Source organism: Lonchura striata, chromosome 6 (assembly GCF_050655825.1).
Source record: "Lonchura striata isolate lonStrDom1 chromosome 6, ASM5065582v1, whole genome shotgun sequence".
Taxonomy (NCBI): domain Eukaryota; kingdom Metazoa; phylum Chordata; class Aves; order Passeriformes; family Estrildidae; genus Lonchura; species Lonchura striata.
The window spans coordinates 14,290,212-14,302,269 of record NC_140708.1 but is presented as its reverse complement, the minus strand read 5'-3'; the positions used below and the strand labels follow the sequence as shown (position 1 = coordinate 14,302,269).

At 40.0% G+C, this 12,058-nt stretch overlaps 2 protein-coding genes across 9 annotated transcripts in view; one reads left to right on the top strand and one right to left on the bottom strand.

Annotated features, from left to right (window-relative positions):
• The window catches only part of OPN4 (opsin 4), a 45,577-nt gene extending 41,007 nt beyond the window's left edge, over nt 1-4,570 (bottom strand). For all 8 annotated transcript variants that reach the window (XM_085583307.1, XM_085583305.1, XM_085583302.1 and 5 more), the window contains exon 1: nt 1,270-4,570. The gene's annotated coding sequence lies outside the window, so the exon portion shown is untranslated. The remainder of the gene's footprint in view (nt 1-1,269) is intronic.
• The window catches only part of WAPL (WAPL cohesin release factor), a 136,116-nt gene that overhangs the window by 52,362 nt on the left and 71,696 nt on the right, over nt 1-12,058 (top strand). The gene's annotated exons all lie outside the window — the stretch shown is intronic.

Below are 12,058 nucleotides of genomic sequence, written 5' to 3'. Positions count from 1 at the left end.
GTTATTGGAGAAAAGTTAAAAACAACTTCTTAATTATTGGACAGTAATGATCAGGGAGCTGGAACATAAAATATCTGAAACAGAAACCACCCATAAGGAACTCACTTTGTAAGGAAGTCCCTCAATTGGGAGCTGGAGAATGAACAGTCTGGAGCATCAGAGAAGGAGTGAGGACCATTGCATAACCCACAGCAAACATCGAATTTCTGCTCATAACATACTACAGTATTGTCCAATTTAATATGCAAATTTTAATTAGCAAAGACAGCAGCAGTTTGTCTGTAAAGGGTCCTGGGGCACTGTCACAAGACTGGAGCCATACAAGAGAGACCAATTAATGAAAAATTAAGTTTGAACATGAAGAGCTTTTCCTAAACAGGGCTTTGTTACAAGGGTGACTAGCTTAAATACTAGAAGTAATTCTCAGTTGCATTTGCCAGAAGCAATATTTACATGTAGTAAATCTACACAAGATAACATCTATCAGTGGTTGCCACTTGGTATTTGTCACTATTATAAATTGAAAAGATTTCTACACATTTCATGAAGTCTGTTACATTCATCTCAACACTGAAATACAGCATTGTTGATTAACTCAGTGAAAGCTTACTTCTCCCAGTCTTGGGAAGCTGAAGAATAACAGGAAATGCTGAGAATTTTGGTTTGGTGCATACCAGGAGGGATGAAACTGTTTATTTACTTATCACTTAATATCAAATACCCATGCTTTAAGCTATTACAGAATTAATATTTTATCTCTAGAAAAAGGATTAACACCAATTTGTGTTGCATGTAAGAATCACTGCAGTTTATACAACAGTGATTTCTAATGCGAATGAGGTTTCACAGATATAAATAGAAGAATACTGTGCTAATATATTATTAAAAGAATTTAACATGAGGCGTTAAGTGAAAATTGACTTAGTATGTCTAAAAAAACATGACTACAATAGTCTGAACTAGTTTTCAAAGATCCCTAGGAGAAAGGATCACAGGATGAAGGTCTTTTCACATAAAATATTTTCAGACAGGACACCAGTAGAAGTGTAATTGAATTGAGCCCATTCACAAAAGTCTTATTAAATTAGTACCACTCATTTACAAATATAAAAGAACAGAAGAAATACTCAAAGTATGATTTTCAGTAAGTAAAACTGGTGCAAAAAGCTCTGTATTAGAAAACACTGAGGGGCAGCACTGGAAATCAGACACAGCAGCACAACCAGGAGAACAGAGACCTCCAGCAGGCAAGCTCCAGCCCCACCTTACCTGAGAAGCTGCCAGGTCAGGAGAGAGCAGCTAGAAGTCTAAATCCTTCAGCACACTCCCAAAGACAATGTTGGGAAATTACTTTAGCATAAAACATCTCAGCGAGCAGCTCTATAGCCAAATTGAGAAGCCAGAGCCAAAGACCAAAAAGACCCAGACACAGCAGGGCTAAAGCTGCAGCCCAGCAGCATTCCTGCAAAGCAGAAAGAAAGGAGCTTCCAGGGTTGAGCTAAATAGAGCTGCTCATCAGGAGGGGTGGGTGGAGGCAACAGGTGAGGCTGGTCAGGGCATTTAGGGCCTGCTAGTTCGCACCTGGTTCTGAGAGTTTGAAAACACTCTTGCTCCCCTGAGAGCAGCTGGTTTGTTAACATTTATAGCCCTTCTTTTACCTTTTCTTGCCACACACACCAAGGTAAAAAGTTAAAAAGAAAGCATCTCTTTCAATATTACAGTGTGATCATGCAAGCTTAAATTGCATCTCCAAGTATATCTTGTGTTGCATTTAAATTCACTTTGGTTTCTTTTTAAGTTCCTGATGTGAATTATACTCAAGTGATTTTCAGTCTCTCTTTTGCACTCTATAACTTTGGACTTTAACAAGCTGGCAGATCAGACAGACACGAGGCTGTTCATGCTTCCCCTTCATTTTATCAACAGAGCAAATGAATGCTCTGAATCAAGGAGAAAACAGAGGACATGTCAACACCATACAATAAGCACCATGCAGAGGTGATAGTTTGGGTTGTGGAAGCAGAATGGAGATGTCACCACAACACTTCTTCCTGTCAAGTTACTGCTGTTGAGCAGTACTATTAAGTAATGCTAACTGTTCTAATTGTAGTGCTGCACTTTCTTTCATGCTTTCTTTTACCACTTTTAGCTTCCCTGCATGGCAAAATATCATATGGTATAGGACACTAAAAATAACAATAACAAAGGAAAATAAACAGGGACAATAGTCAAAAATCTGCACCACCTTGTATTCTGGGATGTCCTGGTGTTAGGTACACAAAAATCCCTGGTACTGGGAAGGTAAACATGTGGCGTGCTCTGCCAGACACTGTGGGATATTTAAAATAGCAGTTGGAGGGAAGGAGAACTGGCCACATTGATTCAAAGCTGATAGTGTGGGGCTCCTACCATTTTCAGAACAGTACACCAAATTGATGCAAGTGAGCTTAGGCAGAGAAAAATGTTTTGAGCTGTCACAAGGCTGTGAGGAATGTGATCACATGCTGTGTAGGCACAAGTCATGTGCAGAGCCAGCTGTGCCAATAATCACTTGAAAATTAAATTGTAAGAGCAATGGGGCCTGTGATATTTCTTTGAGATAGTATAATTCCTCAAATATATCCTAGGTCTGTACAAATACTGTGTTTCCTTAGCTGTGAATTCTCTGAAGAATTGTGTTGCATTTTTTCCCTGCTTAAGATGAATGAAAATGTGACAGCCCTGAGTGACAAGGCTTCAATGACCCTGACTGATCTCATCTTAAACTCCCACCCACACACTCTGCCTATTGGCCCAGGAGTGCTACTTAAACTCAGGTCTGAGCCTGTGTAGCTTTAGTGACTATATTTCCATGAGGTATGGCTATTTTTTCTTTGTTGCTGCAGGCAATGCTTTACAAGTTACAGAACTCTCTCTGCTTCTTCTCATCTACTGCCAATTAGGCTGTCCCTACAGTTTGTAATTCATATAATCTGTTGTCATAGTGTATCTTAAAGGTAAGGTTCTTCCTTCCTGTGAAATGGTCAGAGAACTGAAAATGAAGTGCAGCACAAGTGAATACAGGAAGCTGATGGAGGCTGAGTATGAGTGATGATAATGCTCTATTTTGGCTTCTTTAGATATGCCCATTAAATTACTTGTAGTTTTCTTCCTAGCTGTTCTGCAGTCAGAGGGGTTTTGGCTTCTTTTACTGTTTTAAAAAGCAATTACAAGACAATTGTTTTAGTGAGGATTTCTACTTTATTTGGTGTTTGATGTAGCCCCTGTTGTTGAATCCCAGGAGTATAATATTGACAGGATAATCTATGTGCCACTGGATTATTCTGTGAGCATTTTGACTTTGTCTTATCTTACAAGTGTGAGAAGATAATAGTTTGTTATGGTGCACCATGGGCCAAACTGCAACTCAAATATGACCACTCTTTCATATATGACCACAGTTGTATCAGTTGAGTCCTACCATACTTTACAAGGAAGGTCTGCTATGCCAGATGCTCTTCTCATAAAGCAGGTTACTGAGAAAAGGGAAGCAATAACAATGCCTTTTCTCCAGTGCCACATTTCTCACCACAGAATGAGCTCTTTTTAGTGGGAGGCTGTAAAAGACTGCAAGGGGCAAGATACTTCCAATCTAAGAGTATCAAGAAAGGGGGTTTTCTCCCCTCTAAAACCACACAGAAGAAAGGGAAAAAAATGTAGGAAGGAAGTAGTATCTCCTCCTTGTAGCTCAGAAATTGGGCATGAATTAAGAGTCATGTAAAGCTATTCAGAAAGTTCATGCCAAAGAATGGAGGCTGCTTGCATCCCAGCTTTGTCTAGAAGGCCTGCCTGTCCTTGCTTGCATAGAAAGATATATTATGCTGGCAAGAAAGAAGGAAATTATTTCTGCCTTATGGCTACTACTAAAGAGGAAGTCAGTAGTTAATTGTGTGTTTGTGGTTGTGAATTTGCTGAGGGATGACCCAGCTGGAGGTGGAACTACAGCTCTTGGTTGCAACTGCCTGGTGGGCTCTGATTCTGCAGTAGGTATAGCCTGGTCAGGTGGGAACTATGGCAGCAGAAGCTGCCTCAGCAGCATGATTATGCAAAATGGACCAGATGTTTATGGCATAGGGAACATATTTTTTAACAATCAGAGATACTAATGATGATCATCATAGGTGTTGTTATGGACAATATTTTAAGTGATTTGGTCGGCCCTGTCTGACTACCAGATACTCTAGAAAAGGCAAGGAAGGAACAATATATCTTCTTAGTGATACCTAAGAATCTGTTTTCAGTGTAGAACTAGTGTATCAATTATGTTTCTTTTCCATCAGTGTAGAGGAGGACCATGTCATTAGGCAGGAAAATTATTTTCCTGTTCCCCCACTTACTGCAGTTTTCACGGCCACCTTCTTACTAGTTGTTATTTGCAGTTTGTGTTTAGACCACTTTTGCCCCACGAGACACTGATTTTTTTAAAAACAATGTTCTGTATGCTTTTTATATGATGTGTAATCTATCATGGAGCCATGGACATAGGAATTAATGTTCAACCTAAATCACCATTTTTTCCAGTATGTCTAGTGTACTAGACATACACCAGGCTAGTGTATCTCAAAGGATCCTGCTTTGCACTCAGCCTTCATGCTGTTCTCTACCCTCCTTAGAGACTTTCTTCAACCCTTTAAAGGCCTTTATGTTCCCTTTGGGCCACAATCTATGAATGATCTCTTCACCTGCTCTCAGAAAGCTTTAAATTTTTCTTCTGTGATCCCTGGTGCAACACTAACAGCCCTTGGCAGAGCAGGACCTGGCTTCTCTTCCCATGCTTTCAGTCCCCAATTCTCTGTGTGACTTACAGTCTCATGACTGTGTCAGAAGGAACAGTCCTGCTCTCACAGGGGAAAAAGATCATGTGCAGGAGAGGTGCAGCTTCTTTATCTGCTAGAACTTTAGGTTGCCATGTTTAAGTTATTTTCCCAAGGAATATAAAATATAATAAAATACCTGTGAAGGAATGATAAATTAGCTATTAACTTTGGCTAGGAGATTTTTTTTTTAAGTGTTTAGGGAAACTGAAGCTAAAAGCAGGTCTCTTGTTTTCATAGCTGTTTTAATCTGAATCAAGAAGTTTTTTTGTGTGTAGAAAAACCTTCAGATTCATGTCTATCTGGAATGCTCCCTAATTACTGATGCTTTGTAAGCTATCAAGTAAATGTTAAATATATATAGGCTTTTATATAAGGGCAGACACTTGCAAACAGTGGAAGGAGTAATATTCTGGCACATCAAGGCTTGTTTACAGAGTAGCTCTTAGGTACACTTGTACAACAAGCAGAGCCATTCAAACCTACTCAATAAAAATAATTCTCACTGATATTTGAAGCTGTTATGGGTTTATGACAGGACCTACATGGACATTTTCCAAACCACAAATTATATAACAGAAGAGGTTGGGAGCAAGCAATGGATTTAGATATTCAAAGTCAGTATGACACAATGCATTGTTAATAAGTAATTGACTGTAAATGCAGTTCTCTCCAAGCAGATTAACTGTGCTCCCATTTGGAACATAATTACTTGAGTGAACTCTTCTCCTGAAAGAGAAATCAAATATTTGTGGGAGTCTTCTGGAGGTGAAGAAACTCCTTTTTTAGATTAACATAGGAATGTATTGTCACAAAAGGTATATTTTTTTGTTAAGTATAAAGTAACGGTTAAGTAAGTTGCAGTTATCTGGTGATGAATACCTGAGGATTGTTGGTTATTGGGAAAGTGTAAACTTGATTTGAATTACTGGCTTGTATGAAGCAAAGAAATCTGATGATATGTGGTGCTGTGCCTTGGGCCAGTCTCTTGCTGCTGGGGATTTGCCTGTGAGGACTAACAAAGCCTTTAGTCTAGTTTATTTATTCATTCACACTTGTGCTTGCTTGCTTTTAAAGGAACTCAATCCCAGTGCCTTAGAAAAACCTAAACTCTCTGCTGATTTAGCCACAGAGCACAGTTGTATCTAGCTGGATGAAAGCTAAGTAGAGTGATGGAGACATAGCATGAGTGCCTGTGTGTACCATCCATTCTGCTCTTAAACGTGTCACAGAAGCCAAGGGGGAAATGTAGAATTAGGAAAGAAGCCAAGGGGGAAATGTAGAATGTGGTAAAAAGAGATGGATGTGGAATGTCAGAGGCACAGTGAGCAGATGAAGCAGACTGAATGAAGAATGGTGATGGGAAAGACTGCATGCTTTCTTTTTGTGTAAGAGTAATGGAGAAGTGTGTGGTTTGCCAGTTTTTGCTCCCTGTCTCCAGAATGGTTGCAGGACTTGGCAAGGTGCTCTGTGTCCTGTCTTCTATAGCTGCTATCTGGCCAAGATAAATATGCTTGGCTGACATGGAAGTCTGCAGACCATGTCTGTGGTTGCTCTATTTGATATCTGGTGCTCTTGAACCTGTGCAACTGCAGGTGGACTTTTTCATGCAATCTGAGAAATGTCTGTGCCAGCAGTGCTTTGAAGCCTCAAGTGAGACCACCTAATATCTGAGTGACAGTCCTAGCCCATGCCAAGTCCCTGCAGTCCCTGCTTGCTAGGTGCAGGTTACATCTCTTATGGCAAGTGACTGGCTATTACACAGCCAGGTCTGACAGAAGGAACAGCAAATCTTCTGTTGTTACAGTACAGCAGATGCACAATTTTCTCAACCAGGAAAAATCAGGAGTATGCCTTACACAGTTCTTTGCAGGACTACATCACCTTTATGGTCAAATAATCAGAATTTTGAAAAGGCAAACCACTGCACATTGAAAGGTGAGCATAGATGGATAACCATCACGTGTTGCTCAGGACTTGCTGCTTTCACCAGTGTTTCTATCCCTGGGAGTCTCTTTGCAGTTTGTGAGAGCTGCAAGTTAACTAAATGTCACATTGTATTGTGCTGTGTGATGTGCTGGCAAACTCTGCAGTGGAGTGGGACCAGCCATGCCAATAGTGAAACTGTTCCCAGTCAAGTTCTATTTGCATTCCTTGTAAAGTGCTACTGCAGCCTCTGAAGGATTTAATTTCCTTTCTATTTTTGTATCATTTTCCAAGTCTGTAGTTAATATTGACTGACAGGGCCAGCTGAGAATCTTGGGATTTCCTATTACAGATAATTAAGGAAAATACTAATTCATGCACAGACAGATGCCTTGTTGTAAATTGCACTGCATGAATATCTTTGCCTTCACTGCTAATTCTGTTTCCTACTGATTACTGAATCTGACTCATTGTTTAAGGTGCTAGGGGCATACAGCAGGTTTCCAGCCAGGAGATGTGTAAAGAAAGCTGCAGAGAAGCTTGATCTTATGTTTTCTGAAGTGTTGCTTTTATGGGCCAGTTGTCTGAATTCTTCTGTACCTAAGATATATGACAGCTTGTATTTTATGATTTCTTAATGATACTTGGAGAAGGACCTGGGAGAGGGAACTGCCTTCATCAAGGACTTTTACAGTTCACCTTATTTATTTCCAAATTGGTGTTTGGTTTTCTTTTAGGCTAAATGTAAGCTTCCTGTTTTGCTCAAAAGAGAGATTGCTGTTGGGAGCAATAATAATAGGCAGTTCTGCAATATAGGTGAGCCAGAAGCTGAGGATGATAGCAAGGCAGGTGTAGACAGTGGCCTCACTAATCCCACAGGACTTGTGCTGCAAGAGTAGAGAAGGCCCAGTGGCAGCCACAGCCATTGTAAGACAAGTCTAGTGCTGAGTTGTATCAGGGTCTAATGAGAAAGATGAGTTGGGGTCCAGCAGGGATCAGCAGGGCATGCTAATTGTCAGCATAAACATGTAACCACATATTTGAACAAGCGAGTAGCTGGTGATAGAAGCACAAAGCTGTTCTCTTCAACATCTTATGGAATAGATCTGTTTCCTGGGAGACTGGCTGCTTATCTTGTCAGTAAAAAGATCTGATAGTAATCCCTGTTCTCTAGGAAGGAATGTGCTGAAGTCTCCTGAGTCAGAACTTGCCAACAAGCAGAATGGTAAATGTTGTTTGTAACATGTCTAAGTACAATGAAACATGAGCAGAGAGGAAGGAGAACTGTGCTTGTCTTGCACCTTCTCAAGTGTCTCCTGCAGAGGGATATGAGACCAGGTTTGCTGGAGCCACAGCAGTTTGCTCCCATCTGCCTACACTGGGTACCAGCAGGAGGAACATTCTGGCAGTTCTGCCTTTTCCAGTCTTCTGCCTGATGAAGAGGCAGTTTGAGTGTGCAGGCTCAGGCAACAAACACCTGCAGTACAGGTGTGGCCTCCAGCTGAGTTAGCAGAGCTGCTACTTTGGTGTGGGGAAAGACTTTCCAGTTGGAAACAGACCAAACTTTGTCATCAAGGAAATGCACAAATATGGCCTGGAGCAGATCAGAGCTTACCATTCATAACTTCATCCAGATGAATTTTGAAGTTCTGTTCTTTCAATATCCAAGTTACCAATCTGAGGACACTTTGGACAAATCAATGCTGCCAGCAGGCATGCTAAACACTAACACTTTCCTTGTGCTGGGGGAAAAAAAATACAGATTAGATTCCTGGAGTTCAGCACGAAAGATGGGAAATCAGTAGAAATAAACAGGACATAAGTTTAATGTACTATGAATGTACTTGGTTGAGGTTGCTGAATGTCCTAAAAGACAAGGATATGGCAAAGCTCAGTAACTGAGTTTTAATAGACTCCATTGCAATACCTTCCTTTCTAGCTCTGTTGTGCCTCTACTTCTAACTAATTTTATAAATTCATGTCTCAGCATAGTTAACTCTGATTGTGGTCATTGATATCTATTCAGTGAACTTTTTATCAAGCTTTGCTTTCAAGATTCTGAACCCCTAAATGCTGAGGCTTGCTAGTAGCTAGTGGCAAAACAAAGGCAATCCCACATCTCCAAATTTCTACTAATTCCCTGTATTCTCTCCCTTGGAATACTGCAAAAACACTTATTCTACTGATCTAAACAACACAGTCAGCGCTGAAACTTGTATTTTCTAGCCATACACTGCAGTCAGTGCTACACAGAATAACATATTCTGTGGGCTTTAGCTTATGTTCTTAATATTAGAGAGCTGAAGTTAAAGTATTTTAATGTATAGGTATTTGTGTGTGTGTATAATGTCATTTTGAAAAAGCATATGACTCACTTGGCACTTACTAGCATATGAAGTTTATCAGAGAATTATAAAATAGTCCTGCTGAGAAGGGACCTCAGGAGGTCTCATCTAGCCTCCAGCTCAAGGCAGGGTCAGCTCAAAAGTCAGACCAGATTGTTGAGGGCTTTATCTAGGTAGGAAGCTTCAAGAATGGGAACTGCATAGTCTCTCAGAGCACCTTGTTTCCCTGACTGCAGAGGATTTTCTGTGCCTGCAGCTGGAATTTTTCTCAAAACCATTAAATTGTTTTCTCAAAACAATTAAATTAATATTATAAAGCAAGTATGTTGGATTGTAGTTCAGGAGTAATGTCAGATGCAGAGCTGAAAATGTACATGGGCCACGAGGGAAATGTTGTTGATGGGACAGAGACCAATGTCTGCCCAATCTATTCTATCTGGGATCCAGGCACCCTACTCATGGCTCTTAATTGCACATGGAGCTCAGTGTCTGTAACTCAGCCAGAGCAGAGGCTGCTACAGAAACAGTGCCATTCCACCAAAAGTACCCTGAAGTAAAAGAGGTGTTTGTAAAAGTTATATTTGATTAAATCTCCCATACCTTGTTTTCCTGAGGAGTTTGACACATTTTCCCCTCTGCAATCTAGGCATGATTTGTGTCTCTCTTTGCTGTTCATTTCTTTGTAGAGCAGCAAAACCAGCATGAAATTGATGTGATCTTCTTTCATTGCTGCCCAAAAGGTTCTGAATAGCAACTCTGGAACAGAGTGGGCTTGTTGACTTCATTCTGCAGCTGCATGAAAATCTGCCTCTAAGCCTGCAGCTTCAAGAAGACAGCGCAGCATCTGTTCACATAAAAGACAGCTTTGAGTTTGTCTTTTTTAAAATAATGAGAAATTTAAACTCTGGGTTTGAATGGAAACTTGGAAACAGGTTACATTGCTTCCTTCATTTGCCAAGGAAAGCTTTCCACTTATCTTTGACAAAGGACTGGATGGCTTTTCTTCCATTTAATTTAAATATTTTTGCTCCACATGTGGAGAAATTAACAGAGTGCCAGGGAATAGCATCTGTGCATCTAATTTCCATGGGATCCTGCATAGTTCTGCTCTGATAAAGTTTAATGCATCATGTTTAAAAACAACAACAAAAAAAAAAGCCATACTTTGAGCAGATTTTGAAGTTGCAGCATACTGCAATTTCCCTAATATTTAACTATTCTAATTATGTACATAGGTTTGTAAAGCCATTATTATGGACATGTTGTAAAATTGATGTTGAACTATTGTTTAGCAGATTTATAGCCTGACTTCTAAAAAGGTTTCTGCAGTTCCTTTAGAAATTGTTGTCTATATAGTCCAGCTTAGAAGTTTTGTTATTGAGTACTGGGACAGCATTTAATTGGCAAGTATTCTACCATAAAACTAAGGTACCTTGCTCCTGTCTCTCTGCTTTCCAGCAACCTATAATAATATTCCTGCTTGTGCAAATCTGGCTGGTGCATTCTGTCAGAAAATCTGGTATTAAAAAAAAAAAAAAAAAAAAAAAAAAAATCTGTGCATTCTTTGTTCTGAGATGCCTGGGTTGATACCTTGAGAGTTGTGTGGATTTGTGGTGGGGGTTGTTCATTGCCAAATGGCCTCACCAATCCATAACAGAGCATTTTTGTTGTCCTGGGACAGTTTGCACTGGAGACTGTCAGACTTAACCAAATGAGACTTTTTTACAGGAAGCTTCAGCTCCTCAAAGGAAGGACATGCAGGACAAAGAGGAAAAAGCTTCCTGCCTTTGTTCAGCCATATCTGAAAGGACCTCACTGTTAGAGATTAAATTAAGACAATTCTAAGCCTGCCAGGTGGAGTAAGGGCAAACTCTCCTAATGCAGTGGGGATGGCTAGAGCTCCATCAGTGATGTTTATGGCCAGTTGTTTGGCAAGCCTGTGGTTTGCAAACCTTGCATATGTTATTTCCCTGTCAACTGCAGAAGGAATCCGTCAGTCACAGATTGTCTTAAATAGAAATATTCATATCCATACACTGAATTAGTTTACACAATGGAGCCCAGTGTAGAAAGGGAGGTGAGTCTGGTGCTCAGAGCTGTCGTACTGCTTCTCCTTGTTGTGCTGCTTCTGCTTGTCCCAGCTGGCAACGGAGGTGTCTCTGAGTGTACATCACACATATTGCATCCATCTTCTGGGGGTAAAGCCTTGCATCATGTGAGGTTTTATTGAACTTCTGGTCCCACAACTCTCACGTAGGGAGTTTGTGGGTATTTTTTCTCTTACAAGTGCTGGCTGAAATGACATTCAGGAATATCTGTATGACCTGCCAGACTAAAACAGCTGTGACAAACCAGTTCAGCACTACACAAGATCTTCATTTTTGAAATCTATGCTAAAAGGAATGCACCTGAAAGCAAAGGGAGAGGTATTGAATTATTTACTTTTTGACTATAGTTATATTAATTAAATCACTAAGAGTAAAATTGGAAATATGTCCAGTGTAGTCCAGCAAAACAAAAATCTACTGGCCTATCCTAATCTACAGCTGCCAGGAGCAAAATGTAGAACTTGATAACACCTTCAGAGTGATAAAAATGCAGTTTCAAATAGTTAATAATCAGATAAAGTAAAAATCCAATTTTGAAAAATAAATACACTGTTTCATTAAATCTAACACCTGATTGTAGCGTGGTTTATAGCCTGGAGCTGCCAAAAATTATTAGCAATCCTAAGGGCAGGTACAAACATTAATGCTGCTTAATTTTCTAGAAATGTTTGGTAACTTCTTTGTTTACCAGTAGGTGTCACTGGAGTCCAGCAGAGAGCTATTACTGCTTTAAAACATCTTTTCTGCTTGATTGAACCTTTATTTCATAGAGGAACGTTCAATATTTGTACATGATGACGTGCATACAATAAAAATGAAGAACTGT